This window comes from Periplaneta americana, chromosome 13 (genome assembly GCF_040183065.1).
Source record: "Periplaneta americana isolate PAMFEO1 chromosome 13, P.americana_PAMFEO1_priV1, whole genome shotgun sequence".
Classification (NCBI taxonomy): Eukaryota; Metazoa; Arthropoda; class Insecta; order Blattodea; family Blattidae; genus Periplaneta; species Periplaneta americana.
The window spans coordinates 123,307,326-123,328,911 of NC_091129.1; the positions used below are offsets into that span (position 1 = coordinate 123,307,326).

At 36.8% G+C, this 21,586-nt stretch overlaps 2 protein-coding genes across 4 annotated transcripts in view; one reads left to right on the forward strand and one right to left on the reverse strand.

Moving 5' to 3' along the window:
• The window catches only part of LOC138712351 (low density lipoprotein receptor adapter protein 1-like), a 239,842-nt gene that overhangs the window by 13,025 nt on the left and 205,231 nt on the right, over nt 1-21,586 (reverse strand). The window lies entirely within an intron of this gene.
• LOC138712349 (uncharacterized) overlaps nt 7,678-21,586 on the forward strand; it is a 21,560-nt gene continuing 7,651 nt past the window's right edge. Inside the window, exon 1 of one of the 2 annotated variants that reach the window (XM_069844010.1) lies at nt 7,678-7,831. The gene's annotated coding sequence lies outside the window, so the exon portion shown is untranslated. Of the gene's footprint in view, nt 7,832-19,660; nt 19,682-21,586 lie in introns of those variants that run through there. The other variant, XM_069844011.1, reaches the window with a different exon arrangement.

Sequence of the window (21,586 nt, forward strand, 5' to 3'; positions counted from 1 at the left end):
GAATTGGTGATGGTGAGATGAGGCCGAGAATTACCCTGGGCCCTAGTGATTCGCGCGCCTCAGATTTTATCCGTAGCCTATTGCTTCGTACTCGCACTTCAGTGCAAGAACGGTACAAGACGCCGAATGTTTAAAACATTATTATAGGTTACTACCAAACTACGAAAATGCGAAACTAGTGACTATCACCACGCTAATCAGCATTTATGCACTACAAATAACAAAATATGCGTAGCGCGTCATTTGCGGCAGTGTCATCTCCGACAGTGGTCATTATGTGTGACATTCCCGACAGTCTCATGTACAGTTCCATTCTAGGAATCTAATCTCCGCCAATGTCGAGGATTAAGCCGATTTCTCAGCCAAGATTAGTCTTTCAATCCGGTGACTGTTATACTAATTTTTGTATTTTTTAAACACTAACTAGGAAGCAACACACTGTTTCCAAATATCCAATACCGTAACTTTTTTTTATCAATTTATTATTACGAAATGTTTGGTCATCGTTTAACAATAATAGTGATAAAAAATAATAGTACTGTATATACAGAGTGTTTCCGAGGTGGTGTTACAAATTTTTAGTGATGATGGCGAAGGGCACATGTATCAATTTGAGATAAGGAATCATGGTCCGGAAATTACTGAGTCGAAAATTATAAGCAAAAATAGTTGTGTGGAAATGGAATTGTAATTTGGCACCACATGCCCTCCTTCCCTTAACCTTTGAAACAGTCGTGGAAAGATGTTATGGGCCGGATGTCTCCTACGTGGGTACTTGTCCCGATACAATCTGTGAGCTTGTCTACTGTTCCCATTGGCTCATCCGTATTCGAAAATCAGGTCTGCTTATTCAGCTCTTATGTACTCCTCCATTTCACTAGGAATGATCGACTGGACATTACATCTTGTACACATACACTGCTGTCTACAGACGTGCATATCAGGACCGACCATGTACGTTACACATTACGCTATCTGCATTGCTTTAGTGTAGTTTCCTGTCCCCATCCCTCATACAGCGCATTGAATGGAATACTATAAGTAGACAACGTAAACAACGTCAGATGAATACAGTATGTGTAAGATGTACAGGTAAATACACATAAATAAGGTGTACAGAGGAATAAAATTATTTCATTTCCACACAACTATTTTTGCTTATAACTTTCGACTCGGTCACTTCTGGACCAGGGTTTCTTATCTCAAATTGATATATGTGCCCTTCGCTACCATCCCTGAAAGTTTGTAACACCACCTCGGAAACACCCTACTGATATAAAGTTGGGAAGTGCTTTTTACAAAATCGACGAAAAGTTTGGGACACGAGCAGAGCGAGTTTCTCAGTTTCCGAGATTTTGTAATATTTGCACTTTACAAACGTGTATAGTACAACATTTTTTGCACAATCATATTTTTTAAATTGCAAATACAATATATTTTGCACTGAAACTTTAGAGAAATATTTTTCCAAAGCCTTCGCAAAACGGCACTGTAATGATAGCTAAGTAACAATAAGTGCACTGTAATGGGTCTATTTCAGTATAATTATATGTTTTGAAGAATCGTTTCCCTTGCAACAAGTTTCTGTGTGAGAATTCTAACTTTCAAGACCTAACAACAATAGCGGTAAATACAGCAAAAAATAAGATCGTGCAAAATAGTTTTTACAACATCGGAATTTAGAATTTCAAAGTGTTGAGTTAAAAATTTCGGTATTTGCCACTAGCAATGGCAAAAAAAGCTAAGTTTGCATTAGGAGAATAAATCAAATGGATGACTAAAATTCTCTGATATTACATTAGTGCAAATATATAAAAAGTTTTAACACTTCTGTCACAAATGTTCTCTCTAATTTGAAGTTCAAACTTGTTGGTACACATAAATGCTTTACAAACAAGCTGTGTGTTTAATACCAAGTGTCACTGCTATCAAAATTCTGCGCAGCAGGTAGTAGTAATATGTCAAATTTTCATTTGTTCGTGGTTATACATAACTAAAATCTCTTCAGCAAACAATTCCCGTTTGTATTCAACGCATTGTTTATTGAACCAATTGATTACCTAGGAGAGCTCTTAAATCAAAGGTTATAGCCTACTATGCTTTATCTGAAAAGCAAACAACATGTATTTGTGTGTCGTTTCTGGGGAAAGTATTTCGACAATAAAATCAATGTTTTAACTTAATTTGTTTATTCTTTCTTTTTTACGATAAATTAGTTAATAAAATAAAGTGAAAGTTTTCATAAGCTGAGACTGTCTATTGCTTTTTGTTATAAAATGTTATCTAAAAATTAAAATGCTAGGTGAGAAATCAAATAAACGAAGAACTGTAAAAATGTACGACTAAATTTTTGTAATTTAACTTACGTTTCTAATATAAATTCATTTAGGTGTACGGTGAAAAAATTAAGTGTTTTGAATAACAATTTAAATTACAATGATTTAAAAATACCGTAAATAGACTCAAAACTGAATTTTAAAGCTTCCATACGATTCAGACCGTGTCTTAATGAAACTTGTGACACAAAACTCTGAAAGAGAATAGGCCTATCTAATTCATAACAATTAGTCAATTACATTACATAATTATAAGCTGAATACAGTTTCGCTGAAAATTAATAAAAGGGGAAAGAGGTAATCTTTTTTTTTTATCTTAAACATAGCAATGAAGATTTTTCATTTCTGACCGGAAAATATTTAATTGTGACTTTCCTTACTGAAATGAAAAGAAAATAAACGCTAATTGTGGTTGGTTATGGCTACAGAATTGGGAACCAACAAGAGATAAATGATTTGTTAAATGAATGTAGACGTCCAAGATATCGAAAATTCCGAATATGGAACAAGCAGCGCGAAAAAAGTTGCAAGACACCTTACTGCAGATGAGTTACTCAACAATATGGCGACTTCTCAAACTGAAACTGGCTGTGAAATTATCTGTAAGAAAGAGGTTTTCTACGTTCTTCTTTCTATATTGAACATCTGAGACAACTAATTCATCAGGAATTTCCGAAAGATTTTGTTTTTTTAGAATGCTGCACAGAGCATAGAAGAGGGGATGTTAATAATCGAAAAACAAAATGGTTGTCGTATTTTAATTTCATATTGCCAGTAATAACTTTTTATACTATAATACTATTTTCCTCAGAATAAAATTATATATCTTTAAGCTTTATTTTAGCGAACTTGCAGTGATTTCAAATGTGTCATAATCTCATACTTTGAAAATTACGTCATTATCGAAAATTTATATGAATTTGATTACATTTTATGACAAAATAAAGGTTATCTGATTGTTTTGTAAAACAAGAATACAAATAACTGTAATGTTATAAATATTGTGCCAGTAGTTACCAATCTTTTGAGAGTCGTGGACCCCTTGAAGCTATTATTTGGTTTTGACAAGCCCCCAAAATGTTTTGTATAATTTAGGCTAGTAATCATGTTCTAGTCATTAAATATCTGCATAATATAGTGAATTAGGCTAAATATCCTTAATAAATTGACAGCGACATTAAATTTCAGAGTTAGTCTTTGAATATGATCCAAAAATAGCTTTTTAGATTTGCCATTAGATTATCGGTGGGATAGTTGATGCTTCTTTGCGAAATATGGCTAAATTGTAGATAGGCCTACATCAAATCGCGAGTCTACATCAACATTATGTTTAGCCTACTTCTATTTGTTCTTCAATAAGACCAGAATAGAAAATGTATACTCTGACACAAATATGCTGATGCAAATGGCATTAAGTGTTGTATTGCAATTCGGAAAACATCGGGATATATGAGTGGCGCATGCAACCAAGACTGCAACAGGAACATTGCAGGAAACATGACTTTTAAACTCGAATAAAATTATAATTCTAATAATAGTAACAGTTTTTTTGACGGGCAAACTTTTATTTGAGGAGCATAGTATCAAAAGTTAGACAACTCCATTTTTTGCGATTTCGAAATATTGCTTGTTTCTCATAGAATTTTGTATGCTGAATGCGATTCTGGAACTGTTTAGGTTAAAAAACGGAAAGAATAGAGCGAAAATAGCACTTAATTGTGCGCTTTAGAATCAAAATGTAGACAACTCCACTGTTGCTTGGTTTCAAATCGGGACAATTTTTTCAGTAGCCAATGAGAAGCCCACATTCGTACCACCTTTTCCCATCACGCATCGCGAATCCAACATGGCTGATTGTTTATATAATTGGTTTGTGAATAAATAAGTACTGTTTACGTAAGTTTGCTTTGAAACCGAGTTAGAAGTGACTTAGATTCAAAAGTAGACAACTTCACTTTAAATATGGCTTCGTTTGGCTTCAAAAACAGACAACTCCATGACTTAGTTTCAGAGATGGACAACTTCACTTTTTGAACTTAAATTTCGATCTGTATATTAACTTTAACCACATTTTGAGGCTGAAAATATATTTCTATGACCTATGAGAATGTTTAAAAAATGTACATTGTTTTCCAAGGTTCTAGTTTTTCGCCTCTACTGTAAAAAAAAATGGAGTTATCCAACTTTCATACGAAGCTCCTCATTTGTGACCAAGAAGAGATTTGTCTTTTAATTTTTTTTTTTCATTACAGAAGGGATATTATCACCTTAATCCTAGTATCTATCAATCAAGTTTATTTTTATGCTTCTAAGGATCGGAAGAGAGTTCATCATAATGTATCACCAAGGGTGGGAAATGGTTAGAATTCTCGATTGATAACTAAGCGAGGCAAGCTGAATTTCTTTATCGTTGCTTTCAATCTTATCGTGAACAGTGAACACAGTCAAAGTTGGATCCTGAAGATTGGAATTAAAAAAAAACTAAAAACCTCGCATAACTACAAAAAACATGCAAGTCAAGAGAAGCTTTCATTCCTGTTAAAAACTCTGCCTCAATAATCTGATACAAACAAAAAAATAAGTTTATCCCAGCAGCTAATAAAAGTCAGAGAACGCGATAAAGTTAAACTTAGGTAAATACCATTTGAAAACACACTTCGGCCCCGCTCACTCCTTTGGTTCGAGGACCACAGGTTGGGAACCGCTGTATTAAGTGAAGCTCGCAGAATTATGCGTCTGACAGAGCTGACAACGTAATTGTCAAGTTTCAATTGTATGATCAGGTGAAATGTCAAAGCGACCATAATATGATTACATACTGCCGGTCCACGTGGAATTCACGTGCTGATCTGACCAGCTGCGTACCGCCAGCGGGCAGACTTGCAGACCTAGGCCCCCGGTGATCTCCGCGTAATTTGCAATCAAGGCCAGCCCATCGCAGTCTGCGCGCTGCGCTGTTTCATTCCTTGCTTCTCGCCTCTATGGCATTTCTAACACCTCGCAGAAAACTCGTACCACCATGGTGACAAGCAAAGGTGAATCTTGCATGAACATGCGTTAAAGACTGACACTACGTGCAGATGACTGATTTGTATAGGTAAATTTTGAACCAATTTTCTTCACCTGAGTCCACTATATTTTGCAAAATCCTGTACTTTATTCTAAATCCATCACCATAGGCCTACCGTCTTCAAGAAATAATTCAAAGTTTAACAATCACAATATCAAGACAAACAGACCAAACAGAAAAAAACAAACTAGAAGAGTGGATGATAGCAAAATAACAGAACAGCTTTTAAAACGCAAGAATTTCCATGTCTGTGTTGATGTCTCTGTAGGTTGGTTAGCATTTGTGATGTGTTCTGCATATGTGGAAGTGTTTTGTAATTTTGTTATGGCTGTGATGTGTTCTTTGTAACGTGTTTGAAATGATCTGCCTGTCTATCCTATGTAGAAGTTGTTGCAGGTGTTACATTTGAGTTTGTATACGCCTATGTGGTTGTATTTGTTTCCTTGTGTTGTTTGTGTGTTGAGATGTTTTTGTAGAGTATTATTTGTTCTGTATGCGATATTGTAATTTAATTTATTGAAAAAGGTTACAATCTTGTGTGTGTTTTTGTTTTCGTATGTATTTTTCGTGTTCTTGTGTTTGTGTTGTATTCTTATGTTTTTTTGTAATTATGTTTTGTCTTTCGTATACAAAACACTTCCACATATGCAGAACACATCACAAATGCTAACCACACCTACAGAGAAATCAACACAGACATGGAAATTCTACACATCCAACCAAAAAGCCAGAAACTAAACACACTAGAACAATATGAAATATACAGACACACAAAAACAAATCCAAATGAAATTCTCAATACACAACTCAATTTCAGAACACACACTCTTTGACTCCACATTACACTACACAAACACACCCTCACAGGAAATAAAATAAAAGGTGCCAGGAACAACGAGTTCTGAAGATGGCCAATAGCAGGCCGAAACATGTTAACACGGTAATATAAAATTTAACACGTGAAAGACACTAATACGTTTTCCGAAGTGATATAGTGTTAAAAGATGTGTAATCAAGATGTCTAATTTCTATATTTAGGTCTACTGTTAGGCCTACCTAACTTTATTTCCTTATATATTATTTTTAATGTACCGAAGTACATATGATATTTCCATGCAGATATTCTGCGTCGTCATACGATGAAAGAGTAATGGAACGGAGAAAAATTCTCTCAGGCGCCGGGATTTGAACCCGGGTTTTCAGCTCTACGTGCTGATGCTTTATCCACTAAGCCACACCGGATACCCACCCCGGCGTCGGACAGAATCGTCTCAATTTAAGTTCCCACTCTTGGGTTCCCTCTAGTGGCCGCCCTCTGCACTACGTCATAGATGTCTATGAACGTAGGACTGAAGTCCACACATGTGCTGAGGTACACTCGTTATGAGTGACTAGTCACTCAGCACATGTGTGGACTTCAGTCCTACGTTCATAATCTATGACGTAGTGCAGAAGGCGGCCACTAAAGGGACTCCAGGAGTGGAAACTTAAATTGAGACGATTCAGTCCGACGCCGGGGTGGGTATCCGATGTGGCTTAGTGGATAAAGCATCAGCACGTAGAGCTGAAAACCCGGGTTCAAATCCCGGCGCCGGAGAGAATTTTTCTCCGTTCCATTACTCTTTTATCGTTTATTTCCTTGCCTACTGTTTTTTACATACGCGAATATAAGCTCCTCCCATACTTTTTGCATTAAAAGGGGTAAAAAAGGGGTATAATATTAGTAAATACGGTATTATTATTATTATTATTATTATTATTATTATTATTATTATTATTATTATTATTATTATAGCTGAATTCTTTGAAAACATTCCGTCCACACTCTCGAGAAGACTATATGTACCGAGGCATAGGGTCGCTGCTTGAAATAACGCTGTACAAAATAAGCAATGGAAAACATGCAGTTCCTAGAGAACTGGGATCGCTGGATTTTAACTAGAAATGTTATGACATCAGCCACACACATTTTTTCGTATCACATTTAATCAACTTATCACTCCACAATCCTAGAATCGATAACGTAACTTTCGCTAAATAAGCCTAATGACGTTTCTAAGTATTTATTGGTGCAGTACATTTTTGTTTCATAACGCATGGACAGGCTGTCTTATCGTACTTGAAACAAAGGCTGTAATTGTCGTCTAATCTTGAATATCAAGAGAGTGTCAGCATACAACATCATTAAGTCAGATAAATTATTTTAATAGTATTGTTCCAGAATGTCATCTCTTCGCCTTTTGAACCCTCCGCATGCCACAGTGGGGGTTAGCAAATGACGATAATAGATTAGTATCAATGCCAGCAAGTGGTAATCTAATCTCTGAGTCACTTTTTCTCAACCACGCTTAATTGAGTTCACATTGGCTTCATCAGCAGAGCTGTCTGGTCTGGACTTGGGAGTTCACGGTTTGCGGAATCGAAGGTAAGGCAATGTGATTTCTGGGCAAACCGATATAATTAATAAAATTGCAGATAATATTAGTGGCGAAGCGTCAGGGTTGGCAGGGTAAGCTGAACTTTCCCAAACATTTTCGAAGAAGGGACAAGATTAATTTAGAATTTAGTTAATTAAAAACAGGAGCGTTTTTATGTTTCGTTCGCCTTTCAGGGACGTAAAGCACGGCCTAGATCACTATTTCCGCACCCTAGCTTACCCACAAATTGTGTCCCGCTTCGCTACTGAATTACTTACTTACTTACTGGCTTTTAAGGAACCCAAAGGTTCATTGCCGCCCTCACATAAGCCCGCCATCGGTCCCTATCCTGAGCAAGATTAATCCATTCTCTATCATCATATCCCACCTCCCTCAAATCGATTTTAATATTATCTTCCCATCTACGTCTCGGCCTCCCCAAAGGTCTTTTTCCCTGCGGCCTCCCAACTAACACTCTATATGCATTTCTGGATTCGCCCATACGTGCTACATGCCCTGCCCAACTCAAACGTCTGGATTTAATGTTCCTAATTATGTCAGGTGGAGAATACAATGCGTGCAGTTCTGTGTTGTGTAACTTTCTCCATTCTCCTGTAACTTCATCCCTCTTAGCCCCAAATATTTTCCTAAGAACCTTATTCTCAAACACCCTTAACCTATGTTCCTCTCTCAAAGTGAGAGTCCAAGTTTCACAACCATAAAGAACAACCGGTAATATAATTGTTTTATAAATTCTAACTTTCAGATTTTTCGACAGCAGACTGGATGATAAAAGCTTCTCAACCGAATAATAACAGGCATTTCCCATATTTATTCTATGTTTAATTTCCTCCCGAGTATCATTTATATTTGTTACTGTTGCTCCAAGATATTTGAACTTCTCCACCTCTTCGAAAGATAAATTTCCAATTTTTATATTGGCATTTCGCACAATATTTCCGTCACGAGACATAATCATATACTTTGTCTTTTCAGGATTTTCTTCCAAACCTATTTCTTTACTTGCTTCCAGTAAAATCCTCGTGTTTTCCCTAATCATTTGTGAATTTTCTCCTAACATATTCACGTCATCTACTGAATTTACTTATTACTTACTTAGTTACTTACAAATGGCTTTTAAGGAACCCGAAGGTTCATTGCCGCCCTCACATAAGCCCGCCATCGGTCCCTATTCTGTGCAAGATTAATCCAGTCTCTATCATCATATCCCACCTCCCTCAAATCCATTTTAATATTATCCTCCCATCTACGTCTCGGCCTCCCCAAAGGTCTTTTTCCCTCCGGTCTCCCAACTAACACTCTATATGCATTTCTGGATTCGCCCATACGTGCTACATACCCTGCCCATCTCAAACGCACGGCATGGCGCGTCCTCAGGTTGCGGATAGAGGAGACGGCCTCCAGATATGGAGGGTAGCTGCGAATATATTGAATAAGCAGTCGTGGACAGCCGATAAGGGGTGGTCCTCCAGCTTGGAGATTGGGCGAAGGGCTAACAACCCATCACCGTAGAAAAACAGCTTGTTACGAATCCCCCTCCCTCCTACAATTTATTTATTACTGATAAAAATTAAAAAATAAAACATTAAAGACGACTCAGTGATTGATTTATGCGGGAAATGTTTAAATTCAACAGAAGATATTCAGCATGTATATATATGGATGTCAAATATTGATTCATACTACGCGATCCAGGGGTTGGCTATGACGAAATTCAGCATAATGTTGTAAAGTCACTATAAGATTTAGAAATATCAAAATGAAACAGGATATGCAATTTATTCATATATTATCACTAGTTGGAAATGACACATTTCAAGTGATCCTCTCGTTATCTCGTGGTTTGTTGCAATATTACCCGGAAATTGTTCATGACGCGTTGCATTAAACCTGGGGTTTCATTGATTTCTTGCACTTCTGCCTGTATCCAGTTCTTCAGATCCTAGATGCAGTGCGATCTGCTTTGAAACACCCTTGCACTGACACGCTAAGACATTTTCTCACTTTCAGGAATGCTGAAAATGTGTTCACCTCCGAAAATATTGAAATTTGATTTTTCTGCAGCATCGCAGTGCTTTTTCTTTATTATTTGTATAAAGAGAAAAATGAAATTCAAGATGAAAACCAATAGAACTGACTTCCAATAAGCAACTATTTTGTATTTTTTGACGTAGAATTACGATGTCCTTCCCCGAGTGTGGCTGAGATGGTACTTACAAAGAATCGGAACGTCCCAAATAGCACAAAATATGAAACGCTTACTGCACAGAAACTAGGGGTTCGTTAATTATTTATGTATAGTCTTTTTAACAAACTGTTATTTTCTAATGCCAGGCGTTTGACAATAAAGTCATTTGACCTCTTGCACTCCAATATTTTTCAAAGATATTATCATGGTCAGCCACTGAAGCACAGATTTTGAGGTGTTCTGAATCCATTTCTTGGTTTGAGTTGCACAATGGGCGTTAGGGGACTGATATATTCCAATTCTATGCAGGTATTTGGCCAAACAATCATGGCCTGTTGCCAATCTATCTAAATGCAGCTACAGACGATTTTCGTGGTCTTAACAAAATGTACATCAGTTGAATAGATGCGTGAAGAGCGCGAAAAGACGCGGCGAAAATGGCCGTTAGCGCGGCGCCGCGGTATGTGTCAGGGTCTGCGTCAATGTAACTTGAGATACGGAAGCGAGCAGTACCTCGTTCTGCGGCTTAAAGATAACGCTATCAGTGGATAAAAATAAAATGTATCTAAGAGTTAAATTGCGTGAATTACAAAACCCAATTTTTTAGAGTAGCAGTGAAAATTTCAAACGTGCCCAAGAAATTCGGATTAAAACAAGATTCAGAAAAGATCACGTATGTCGGAAGCAGAACGAAAACGAGAGTAGTCTATAGGGCCCGGCTGAAGACCGCGTGCAAGAGTGGAAATTCGCTTCTGTGTATACTGTAAATATAGTTGACTTTGACATGAATTGATATTCAGATGTTTCTGTGATTCAGATTTTTGTAGTTATTCTTTTATTTTTATTGTTATCAATAAAGAAATTAAATCATGGGAAGGGGTGAAACTAAAATAGGAGTTTTCGGTAGCAAGATTGTCCAGGCCGTTGTTTTATTGCCTGGCCACCGATAGTGCTAAACGTTTCAATGGACTTTTTTGATTGGATGCTTGTGGGGAAAGCCACGCAGAACAAAATACCAACCATATTTGTTTTGAGATGATGATCTTATGACAAAGTTTTGAGTCGTTTGTGTGTTTATGTTATTTAATTAACAAAATAAATGAAAATTTCATCAGAAGAACTAATGTTTTATTATGCTTGTTCTGATGAAAATTTTATTTATATTAATTAAGGGAAGAGGATGGTATTTTTTGGTGAAAAATGAGTAAATTTAAAAAAAACAATTTTTTTCCTTAAAATACTCTGTGATATGTGTAGAATACATTGTATAATATTTTGTGGGTATTTGTGCCCTTATCAGTTGTTGAGACGCCATTTTTAAACTTCCTGCGCTCTGGATTTTTAAATCACACCGCCCTCTTGTTTGTTGTTTCCGGAACTTCATTTTTTTTTCAAAACCGAATTTTTCTTTAAAATACTCTGTGATGTGTGTGGAATGCATTGTATAACATTGTGTGGGTATCTGTGCCCTTATTGGATGCTGAGACGCCATTTTTCAAGTTCCTGCGCTCTGGATTATTAAATCACACCCCCTTTGATTGCTGTTTCTGGAACTTTACTTTTTTCGCTACATAGCCAGACAAAAATCGATATAATTTTTGAACTATTAAAGATATATGAATGAAATTTAGAATACACATTCTCTAGACTACTAGGAAACTTTTCTCTGTAACGGAATTTCCCTAATTGATTTCATTTAAAAAATAAGTCTCTCTGTTTGCAAGAAAGAAAATAAAAAAAATGTTATTAAATTTTAATTGTTTATTTTACAAATGTAGGAACTAATATCAAATTTCTGTTACAGACAGTTTGTAGAGCGTGCTTTTACAAATATATTGTGACATAGTGTTTGAATTTATCTTTAAAAATGGCTTAGATATATCGAGTTTAGTAAAATCCTGCATTGGGTACATTTTTTTTTTCAAATCTGGTTCCCAAATAATTTATTCAAAATATTTATATTTTGTTGAGTTGCTATAGCCATGAGCTCTCTACATACAAAAAATTAATATTTTACACCAAATAAGAAAAAAGTTTTAAAAATTACTATCCTCTCCCCTTAAATAACATAAACATACAAAAATAATAACATTCATCTTTAACGATCTTTATAATTTGATCAACAGAACCACCAATTTCGCGCTCAGATGTTCACAGCTAGGCCACCAGGAGAGCATCAGTTATCCTCTGTTTCCTTGTCGTAACATGCACTACTATTACATTGTTGTTCTGCGAATTAAATTGCGAACACAATCTATTTTATTACTTTTAGTAGGATACTTTGTTTTCTATACTACTACACAAGCGGTTTTATTTAAAAGCTGCTGCGGAATTACCTTTCTTCTTTAATTTTAATTAAAAATAATTATATGTTTTGTGAATTGGTCAACGATAAACTGGCTGGTCAGGTAATGAATACAAATAAAATCTGTCCATTGCTTCATAGAAAATATCAGTGGAAACAGACATAAAGACGACACTTCAAAGTTCATCATCTTCTCTGTGCGATGAGTGCAAGTAAAATATATTCCCGTTAGAATCTAAAAATAAATTATCACAGTGATCCTAATCATTTTTTATTTTGTAGTCTATAATAAGGAAGTAAACAAAATACATAAAATACGGCATGTGAAGTAATCAAGGTGCCAAGTTGAATGAACTGTGTTGATTCGTTTCCACACTTTTACAATGTTCACTGGTGTTCATCATGTCTTAAAGTGAACAAAAACAAAGAAAGCCTCAAATTAGAAGAGTGATATCATCTGCGTATATTTCACAAATGTCTGGAGGCCAAAGCTCTGGTTGGAATGCGGTAAACAACAAATTAATTTTGGACGCTACGAAATTTTAAGCATCTTAAAATAAGACCTTCAACGTGTTCAGAAATACGGAAGTGGAGAAAACGTTGTCTGCTGGGAATTGTCCAAAGAAATATGCATCAGGAATTTCAAAGTTTGTGGTAAAGGCCTTTGGGTGGCGGCCAGCAGTGCGGGAAAGGAAGAAGAGCCCAGAAAAGCGAGCGATTCTGTGCCTCCTCAACACAGGACCCTCGCTCGAGGTCATGCTGCACTGGGACTGCACGAAGGCATTTGTATTCAGTAGCGTTGTCGCTCTCCGCCTCCTCAGAACTCCATATTTATACAGCCACATGCAAGATACTTTGAATAACAAATGCCAGCTATGAAAACAAAACATACAATCTTCACACTTGAGGTTATTAAAGGTCGAATGTCCTTACTGTCACGAAGTTCCAGAGCATGCTTTAATTTCATGAAACGTGAATAAATGCCCAACTCTAGGTATAATACAGTATTAGGAATCTAGCCGAAGGAAAATGCCTCAGTACAGGGCTCCCACAAATGAGCTTTCCTATTTCTAATACGTGTAACCCCTGATCACATACTGTATAACAAATTGCTCAGCCTAACTGACTTTCATGAGAACAACTTTTATCAATTTTAATATGCTGCCATCTAGCCACTGTAAAAGAAGTCACGTTATAACCCTGATGAAATTGCATGGAGTAATAGCACAGTCTACTATATACAGTTACGAAGCTTGAGTTTTGAGGGTGCTAGAAACAATAGACTGTGCCGGTACTATTTTGCATTGCCTGTAATGAGGCGATATTAGCGATCCTAGTGGTGAGCAACTATCTAATGTAAGCATATTTACTACGTATTGAGCTTCGTGACTGTATATACTAGACTGTGGTAATAGCTTGTAACTAGAGATGAACAACGATCGAGAAAGCGAGACTAACAGCGCCCGGAAAGCCGAAAACCCGCACGACAATGTTCTATACGTCGCGTCCTTGACGTAAAGACTGCCGAGTCTTCCGAGACTCGATATTGATCATCTCCCGAAGTCCCGAAGTCAAGCAGCCTTCAATCGCCACAGTTGTTTATACCTGACTGAACTTTTATCTACTTTGGCAACTGTTATATATGTATAAACAATCAAGTAGCCTATTTGAAACATCTCTACCTTTAAGTGCATAATAATCCCCAGTCTTTATTTCTTTTCATAATATGTTTAAGATCAAGTGTGCAATCTCAAGTAAAAATATATTAATGTCATGTTTTATGTTTCTTAGAAATGCAAATTTATTTGAGAATTGTTTTTTTTCTATTTATATAATCATAGGTAATATCATATAATAGAACCAGAACATTTTGATAACTAAGATACTGTTCTGTTTTGTATTTTTGTCTCATTTAAACATTTATGTTATTTATTTCAATGATGTATGTTATTCAAAGTTACGAAATCTTTCCAAGCCGACCAAATGCTATTTCGAGAATGATGAGCGAGACTCGAAGAGCAGCGAGAAATGACGAGACTCGAAAGACAAATGTAGCGAACACAGCGAGCGAGAGCGGCAGTTAGTTTTTTTTTCATCTCTACTTTAACCGTACATACATCTAGCGATTGTTACCAAAAATTTAATTTTCGACAGTGGCTATCCTGGTGGTGTTTCTCTTTATGTTGCCATTTCATAACATGGGAATGGCTAATCTGATATAAACTATATGTGATCAAGGTTGTAACTTACGTTTAATGAAACTCAGAAACTTAAAATTCATATCAATAGAAAGAAAAACTCAGAAAGTTTTTAATACGTCACATATGGTAAGACTGCTGCGTAATAGGATTTGTTCACTGTTGAGACGAAATGGTTGCTATGGAGAACAGCAAAGCATAATCTCGCAGAAAAAAAATCGCAACACTTTGTCCTCTGGTTTTAGGGTATGCAGTTTGCGACCACAGGGCTGGGCATTTATGTATCCCCTATTTTTGTGTTCGCCCTGTGTTTCCTTGGGCGATGGCCTTGCAGCATGCCATAGCCTGTTTTTATGAAGAGGGGAAATTCCCGCCAAGGATTTTAAAACTTTCATAGTCAGCTGCTGACGTGCTTTCGAGTTCTTGGAATGTTTTTTTGGTTCGCCTACACAAGGTGATTGAAGAATAATTCACTTGCCCGCTATTGTGTCAGCATCCTTTGCTACGTGCCCTCGCTGACTACTGTCTGTCCCTCATCTAAATTTACAAATGCTTTAATGTCAATAGTGCAGGACTAAGATGGACTTAGTGATTGGTGCACGGATTTGATGGATGGAGAGGAATGAATAATGTGACAGATGGTAGAACCTGACAGAGTAATTGACACGTATCTCATTACATCACAGGTGCACAATTAGCCTATTTCAGCTAAAATGTTTAGGGATGCTTTATATCCTGCCTGACAAGCACTTCTACATAGTCTATACCTCTGTAATAGGGAGTAGGACGAACCTTGGGAGGAACACTAACTTAAGAGTGTATAAAGGGCATATGTGACAAGTCGTTGTTCCTGAAATAACTCCTATGTGCAAAATATAAAATTGTTCAGTAGGAAGGAAAATACATTTATTTATTCTATGGCAGTAGTACTTAGGAGATTGTAAATTCTTACATTTTCGAAAGAAAGAAATATAATTACATATAGGAGATTTTATTAGAGGTGGAAAAATTCAAATATCTGGAGCAACAGTAACAAATATGATACTCGGGAGGAAATTAAACACAGAATAAATATGGGAAATGCCTGTTATTATTCGGTTGAGAAGCTTTTATCATCCAGTCTGCTGTCAAAAAAATCTGAAACTTAGAATTTATAAAACAGTTATATTACCAGTTGTTCTATATGGTTGTGAAACTTGGACTCTCACTTTGAGAGAGGAATATACGTTAAGGGTGTATGAGAATAAGCAGGGGCGTATTTTGCGGGCTACCGGGGCTACAAGCGGTAGCCCAAGGAAATTACAAAAGAAAAAGTTTATAATATAACATAATGTAATAATTTTGTATTATTAGTTTTACCATAGTAATTAAAATTAAAGTAATTGTTAGATATATTTTGTGTAATAATAGGGTCAGCGGTAGCCCAAACCCTTTAACCAGTATACGCCACTGAGAATAAGGTGCTTAGGAAAATATTTGGGGCTAAGAGGGATGAAGTTCAGGAGAATGGAGAAAGTTACACAACGCAGAACTGCACGCATTGTATTCTTCACCTGACATAATTAGGAACATTAAATCCAGACGTTTGAGATGGGCAGGGCAAGTAGCACGTATAGGCGAATCCAGAAATGCATATAGAGTGTTAATTGGGAGACCGGAGAGAAAAAGACTTTTTAGAGGGAGGTGGGATATGATGATAGAGACTGGATTAATCTTGCTCAGGATAGGGACCAATGGCGGGCTTATGTGAGGGCGGCAATGAACCTCCGGGTTCTTTAAAAGCCAGTAAGTACGTAAGTATCAGATACTAGGTTATTTAGCGTCGATGGCATTGATGATAGCGAGATGGTATTTGGCGAGATGAGGCCAAGGATTAACCATAGATTGTCTGACATTCGCCTTACGGTTTGGGGAAAACCTCGGAAAAACCTCAACCAGGTAATCAGCCCAAGCAGGAATCGAACCCAAGCCTAACGCAGCTCCGGACCAGCAGGTAAACGAGCTGCCGCCTGAGCTACATCGGCGGCCTGTGTAGATAGTTTACCTTACGTATTTTATTATTTAAATAAATTATAATAATGTGACGTCGTAAGCCTTCTTCGTGTCAAGTTGGCTATATGAGAATAGCATAGTGTTGTAGAATATTTGTTTCCTGGAAGCAGAATAAATCAGTCTTATAGTCTCTTATTTTCTGCTGATTCAAAACATACTATATCTTAGGGGTACATAACAGAACAACGGGGTAGCTACGACAAGATAGTACAATATTGGCATTTCTACGATAATCCAGGCGAATCTGTGATAGCTGGCAATCTAGTGGGTATTGTTGTAAATTTCCACGAGATCTTAGAGATACAATTTATTTCTCACTAAAATCAACCAGGATTTGGATCATATTCTAAAGCTACAATATATAAACAATAAATATTAGCCTTAGAAGATCACAATCTCTCTCAATATAACGAAACGTGCCAAATGGTTGGAATTTTCTTATCATTTTAAGTCATTTCATCAACTTGAAGCACAAATTAGTCATCGCTATCGGTGCTAATAATCATTTTTATCTTTCCATCAATTACATACACCTGTCAATAGACTGCAGTTTTTAAAGTTTGAACACAAAAACGCTGTCGCTTAGCAACGTTTTATTGTTTTGTGAAGAGTTATCATCAGAATGACTTAACTATCTCTGGGCTTCGAGTGCTCAGTGATTTTGTGTCACACTTATAGATTTCCACAATTTTGTCATTTTGAATCTAATCCTAACAGTTTTCGAGACATCTAACTAAATGCAGATGTAATCAGCTCGATAATTTCCTAAAAACCTAGTTGATCTGGTACAAATGTGTCCCAAGCTTCGAGTTCAAGAGCACTCAGTTTTGACCTGGACGTAGTGTAAAATAAATAAAATGGATTGTATTAAAAATGTTATTTTAAAATTGTGACGTGATAGAAAAGACGGACTTCAGATCTGTAATCAGCACACTTAAACTGAGGACCGTTTTTGCAAAACTTGCTAACTGAAAAAAACTAAATTTTACAGGAGAGACAAAACACTATAGTAAGCAAGTTTTGCTGTATGTCTCACTTATAGAAGAAAACAAGTTTTGAAAAAACGATCACAATTTGACACATTGCAATGAAGAGAAATAACCCAATTTTACTAAGACGCTTTGAACATCATGTAGAGGCCTGCCTTATGTTAACGAATCCATTAAAATCTCAATTTTGCAAATTTTGCAGTTAGCAAGTTTTGCAAAAACGGTCCTCAATTAGGGTTGGTGCACTTGTTTTTGTTCAGTAGCAAAATCGCAATAAAATAAAACTGTAAAAATTAAAAATATTGTTATTTTGAAATTGTGACGTGATAGAAAAAAAAACTGACTCCAGATCTGCAATCAACACAGTTACATTAGTTTTGGTACACTTATTTTTGTTCAGTAGCAAAAACACTGTAGACCAGTGTAATTATTGTAACATTCTATATCGTCCTAAAGAGTGTGATCATTTAGCCCACTTATTGTGTACAAGTACTCAATTCTGATCTAGTCCATTATTCTGTATAACAAGTAAACTCGTCCATTTTTATCAGTCAAGTATCATCAAGTTATCATGTGTAATATCTTCTACGCACTTCTAGAGGGATGTTAAAAACCATTTCTGCACATCTGTACAACCACTAAGTGGAAGTGGGACGAAAGCAATGAACTTCGACCTTTCAATAAATAGGATTCAAGGAAAATCTCACGCATAAATATCATTTTACAGTGTCATCTGGAGGCGCACAATTGCACATGGTAGCAACAAGTGCTTAGTTTCAATTTCAAGCTCATGTAATTTAAAGTTGCTTACACGTTAACATAGTAATCTGAGCTGTAAACGTGATAAAGGAAGTAAAACTGCGTCCCGAGCCATAGATTTACGGTACTTTGCGTTTCATTGAGACAAATTACCGGCCAGATGTTTCTCGTTCAAGTAAGTTTCCTGTCTTGCAGACAGAGGTCTGTCTTTACGGGCTAGGGTTCAGTTTCATAGTGCGAAGTCGTCGTGGGCTTCCCGTTACTGTACTGGCAATTGGATTTAAAGATAGCGGGTTCAAACTTCGCCGAGGACGATGGATTTTAAAGGACAATTGTGTATGGCTTCTTCCTAGAGCAGTGGTTCCTAAAATTTTTGAAGGGACGACCCCCACTTACCAATAATTATAAGTGAATCCTTTGTTTGTTTTATCTACTTTTTTACCGACGTCATAAGTCAATGTGTTGTAAGGAGGGTACATATCTTTTAAACCAGGCCTGCACAAGGTTTGCGCTCTCCGAGCCGGCTCACAGCTCACGAGCGGAATGCAGATATTAGCTGCGCTCTGTATAAGGGTGGACTGGAAGAAGGGGTGATCTCGTACAAAATAAACACAAAGGAAGTACTATTACGAGTATTTATGAAATGAATTCCCGTTCAGTGTTTGCAAAACTACAGTATCTTGGACAATTATTAATTAATAAAGAAATATTTATTTTACAGAAATAATAGAAATGCTATAGCTACTTAAATGTACAATATCATTTTCTTATATTTTTATTTATCAGTACATCAAAACGAGGTTTTATGCTGTTGGCAGCTGAAAGGAACAGTAGCCTACTGATCGTAATGAAACATCAGTTACAGATGTTCGATGTCTGCCTTTATTAAAGTTGATAATAGAAAACAGTTGCTCACAAATATAAATGTTGAGCCAAACATAGCAACCGTTTTCACAGCCAGCCAGTGTAGTCTTGGATATTATTGCTAATGTTCAGTCTTGTAAAACTCAACCAGGCTAGTAGTATTATTCGAACGATCTTTAGCCCTTAAGTCACATTGAAGATCAGTAAGTTGGAGCTGTAAATCGTTAAATGTTAAATGTTATGTTCCGTCTTTTAGATTCTTCCATACTGTACTGTAGCAATAGATAAGCAACGTGAAACAGTTACTGAGAATAGGCCTACACACTGCACTCCACTAGATAACTGAGTGGTCGTTTCCCTCTCCTCTACCTATAGCAAGTCTATGTCATTCTGACGTATCTTCCTCTCCGTTTCGGCGAGCGGTAAACACGGCTCTCCCGCTCCGAAGGAGCGCGCGCGCTCGTTGAGCGCTGTTTGTGCAGGTATGCTCTATATAATAGTCAATCTTCGCTTTTAGAACTGTTTTCAGGAAGACGCAAGCAAACACAGAAATATTTTGGATATAGACTACAGCAGTCTTGGTGAACGAAAAAAATATATAGGCCTATATATTGTCAACATGAACTAAAATTCTGAGAGCTTATTTTCGTAATCAGAAGTGCAACAGTAACAAAAAATAAAAAAAAAAAAACTTTTCATAGCCTTAATTGACCACGCATGATTCAGTCCAGTATTTGTCGATTTCGAATGTTGTGCTATTGTTCTTAACAAAGTCACATTGAAATCCTGTAATATACTCGTATTTCATCATGTGCTGTTATTCGAATGCATTAGTACCTTTGCTCCAAGTATGGATTTCCAAGCCTGGATAATTGGGATTTCAACCTGGATCTCTTGCTTCGAAAGTCAATGAACCATTCATTCGAATAACGGAGAACCTTCGAACCGTAAATGATGTAAATATGAGAAGGCGGTTTCAACTTCTTGACGTGCATTCGCATGCGTTCCTGAAGGCGCTGCAAACATGATTAATAGCTTCTTGAGTGCACACGACAACCATTATGAACCTATCCTTGAGGCAGCTTCTGCGTAAACATACTTCTTTGTGACTTATGATCGTATGTGAAAGGCAACAATAATACTGTTGATTTATTATCTTCTACTGCGGGTCGTGATGAACGCATCCGTCAAGACGCAGTGTGACGATAGTTGTGAGTTCGAAGCCAGTCAATAACAACAATAGTTTTTCTCAATGCCATATTGTTTGCCAGCCGTGGCGAGAACGTGACTCGCCAGACATTGTGGCTCGCAGTGATAACTGTGCATTTCGCTTGCTTCTAACCTCCGCCAACCCCCACCCTCTAACTCACTAGAGTCAAACTCTGTTCCATTTGTATTTGCCTCTGACTTGCGAGTGGCATATGTCTCTCTCAAAACCATGTACGAAAGTTCCAAGCAGGATGGGAAGACGCATTTTTTTGCTGTCAATATGATGAGAATATTAAATGTATGATTTGTTCACAAGTATTACGAGGAAAACGGTTGCATAACATAAAACGGCATTATACTACATGTTACTGATGAAACATATAGGGCCGTATTCATAGACATTTTTAGCGCGGGCTTTCGGTGGATGATCAGCGTTTTTCGTATTCATAAACCAGTGTTAGTGATAGGATATGATTTACTATATGATGTCAAATGAAAGCTAGATGTAAGGACATGACAAATGTTGAACTTTCAAATCTTTGCCAAAAAATAAATATCCGAAGCTTCGTTCTTTCGCTTGCTCTGTTGAAGCCATGTTCGCTACAACTTACGTTTGTGAAAAATTATTTTCACCAATTAAAATAGTAAAAACCAAATTTAGATCACGACTGACAGAAAATAACTTCGTGATCAACTACGACTGGCAGTAAGTGACATAATTCTTGATTTTGAAACTTTGTCGCAGAGACATTCTGAAGACTGTTAATTTTAGGTTGTGATACCGGTATTGTTCATTTACTGTTCATTTCTTTCTTCGTTACACGTACTAAACATTAGTTTGTAGCCTTGTACTGTATAAAATTATATTTAAGTGCTTCACGTAAGGAAAATGAAAATCCGTTAATAAGTCAGACAGTTGCTTCACTTCCCCTTCGGGTGTCCGCCTCCCTCCATAGGTGCTATGCACGTTGCAGGTTACACAGTGGCTCGGCGTACGATTACATTTTCGCCACCGCTGTTGTATGCTGATGTAGACTGCCGCTAAGGCTAAAGTACGGTATATAACTGAACAAGATACAGTGGAAGCTCTTAAGTTCGACAGAAATCTAGTTCGACTCCTATACGGGCACTAAGAAATGGGTTTGTCATTTGAATGGAAATTGGTCCTGTGTCTTGTA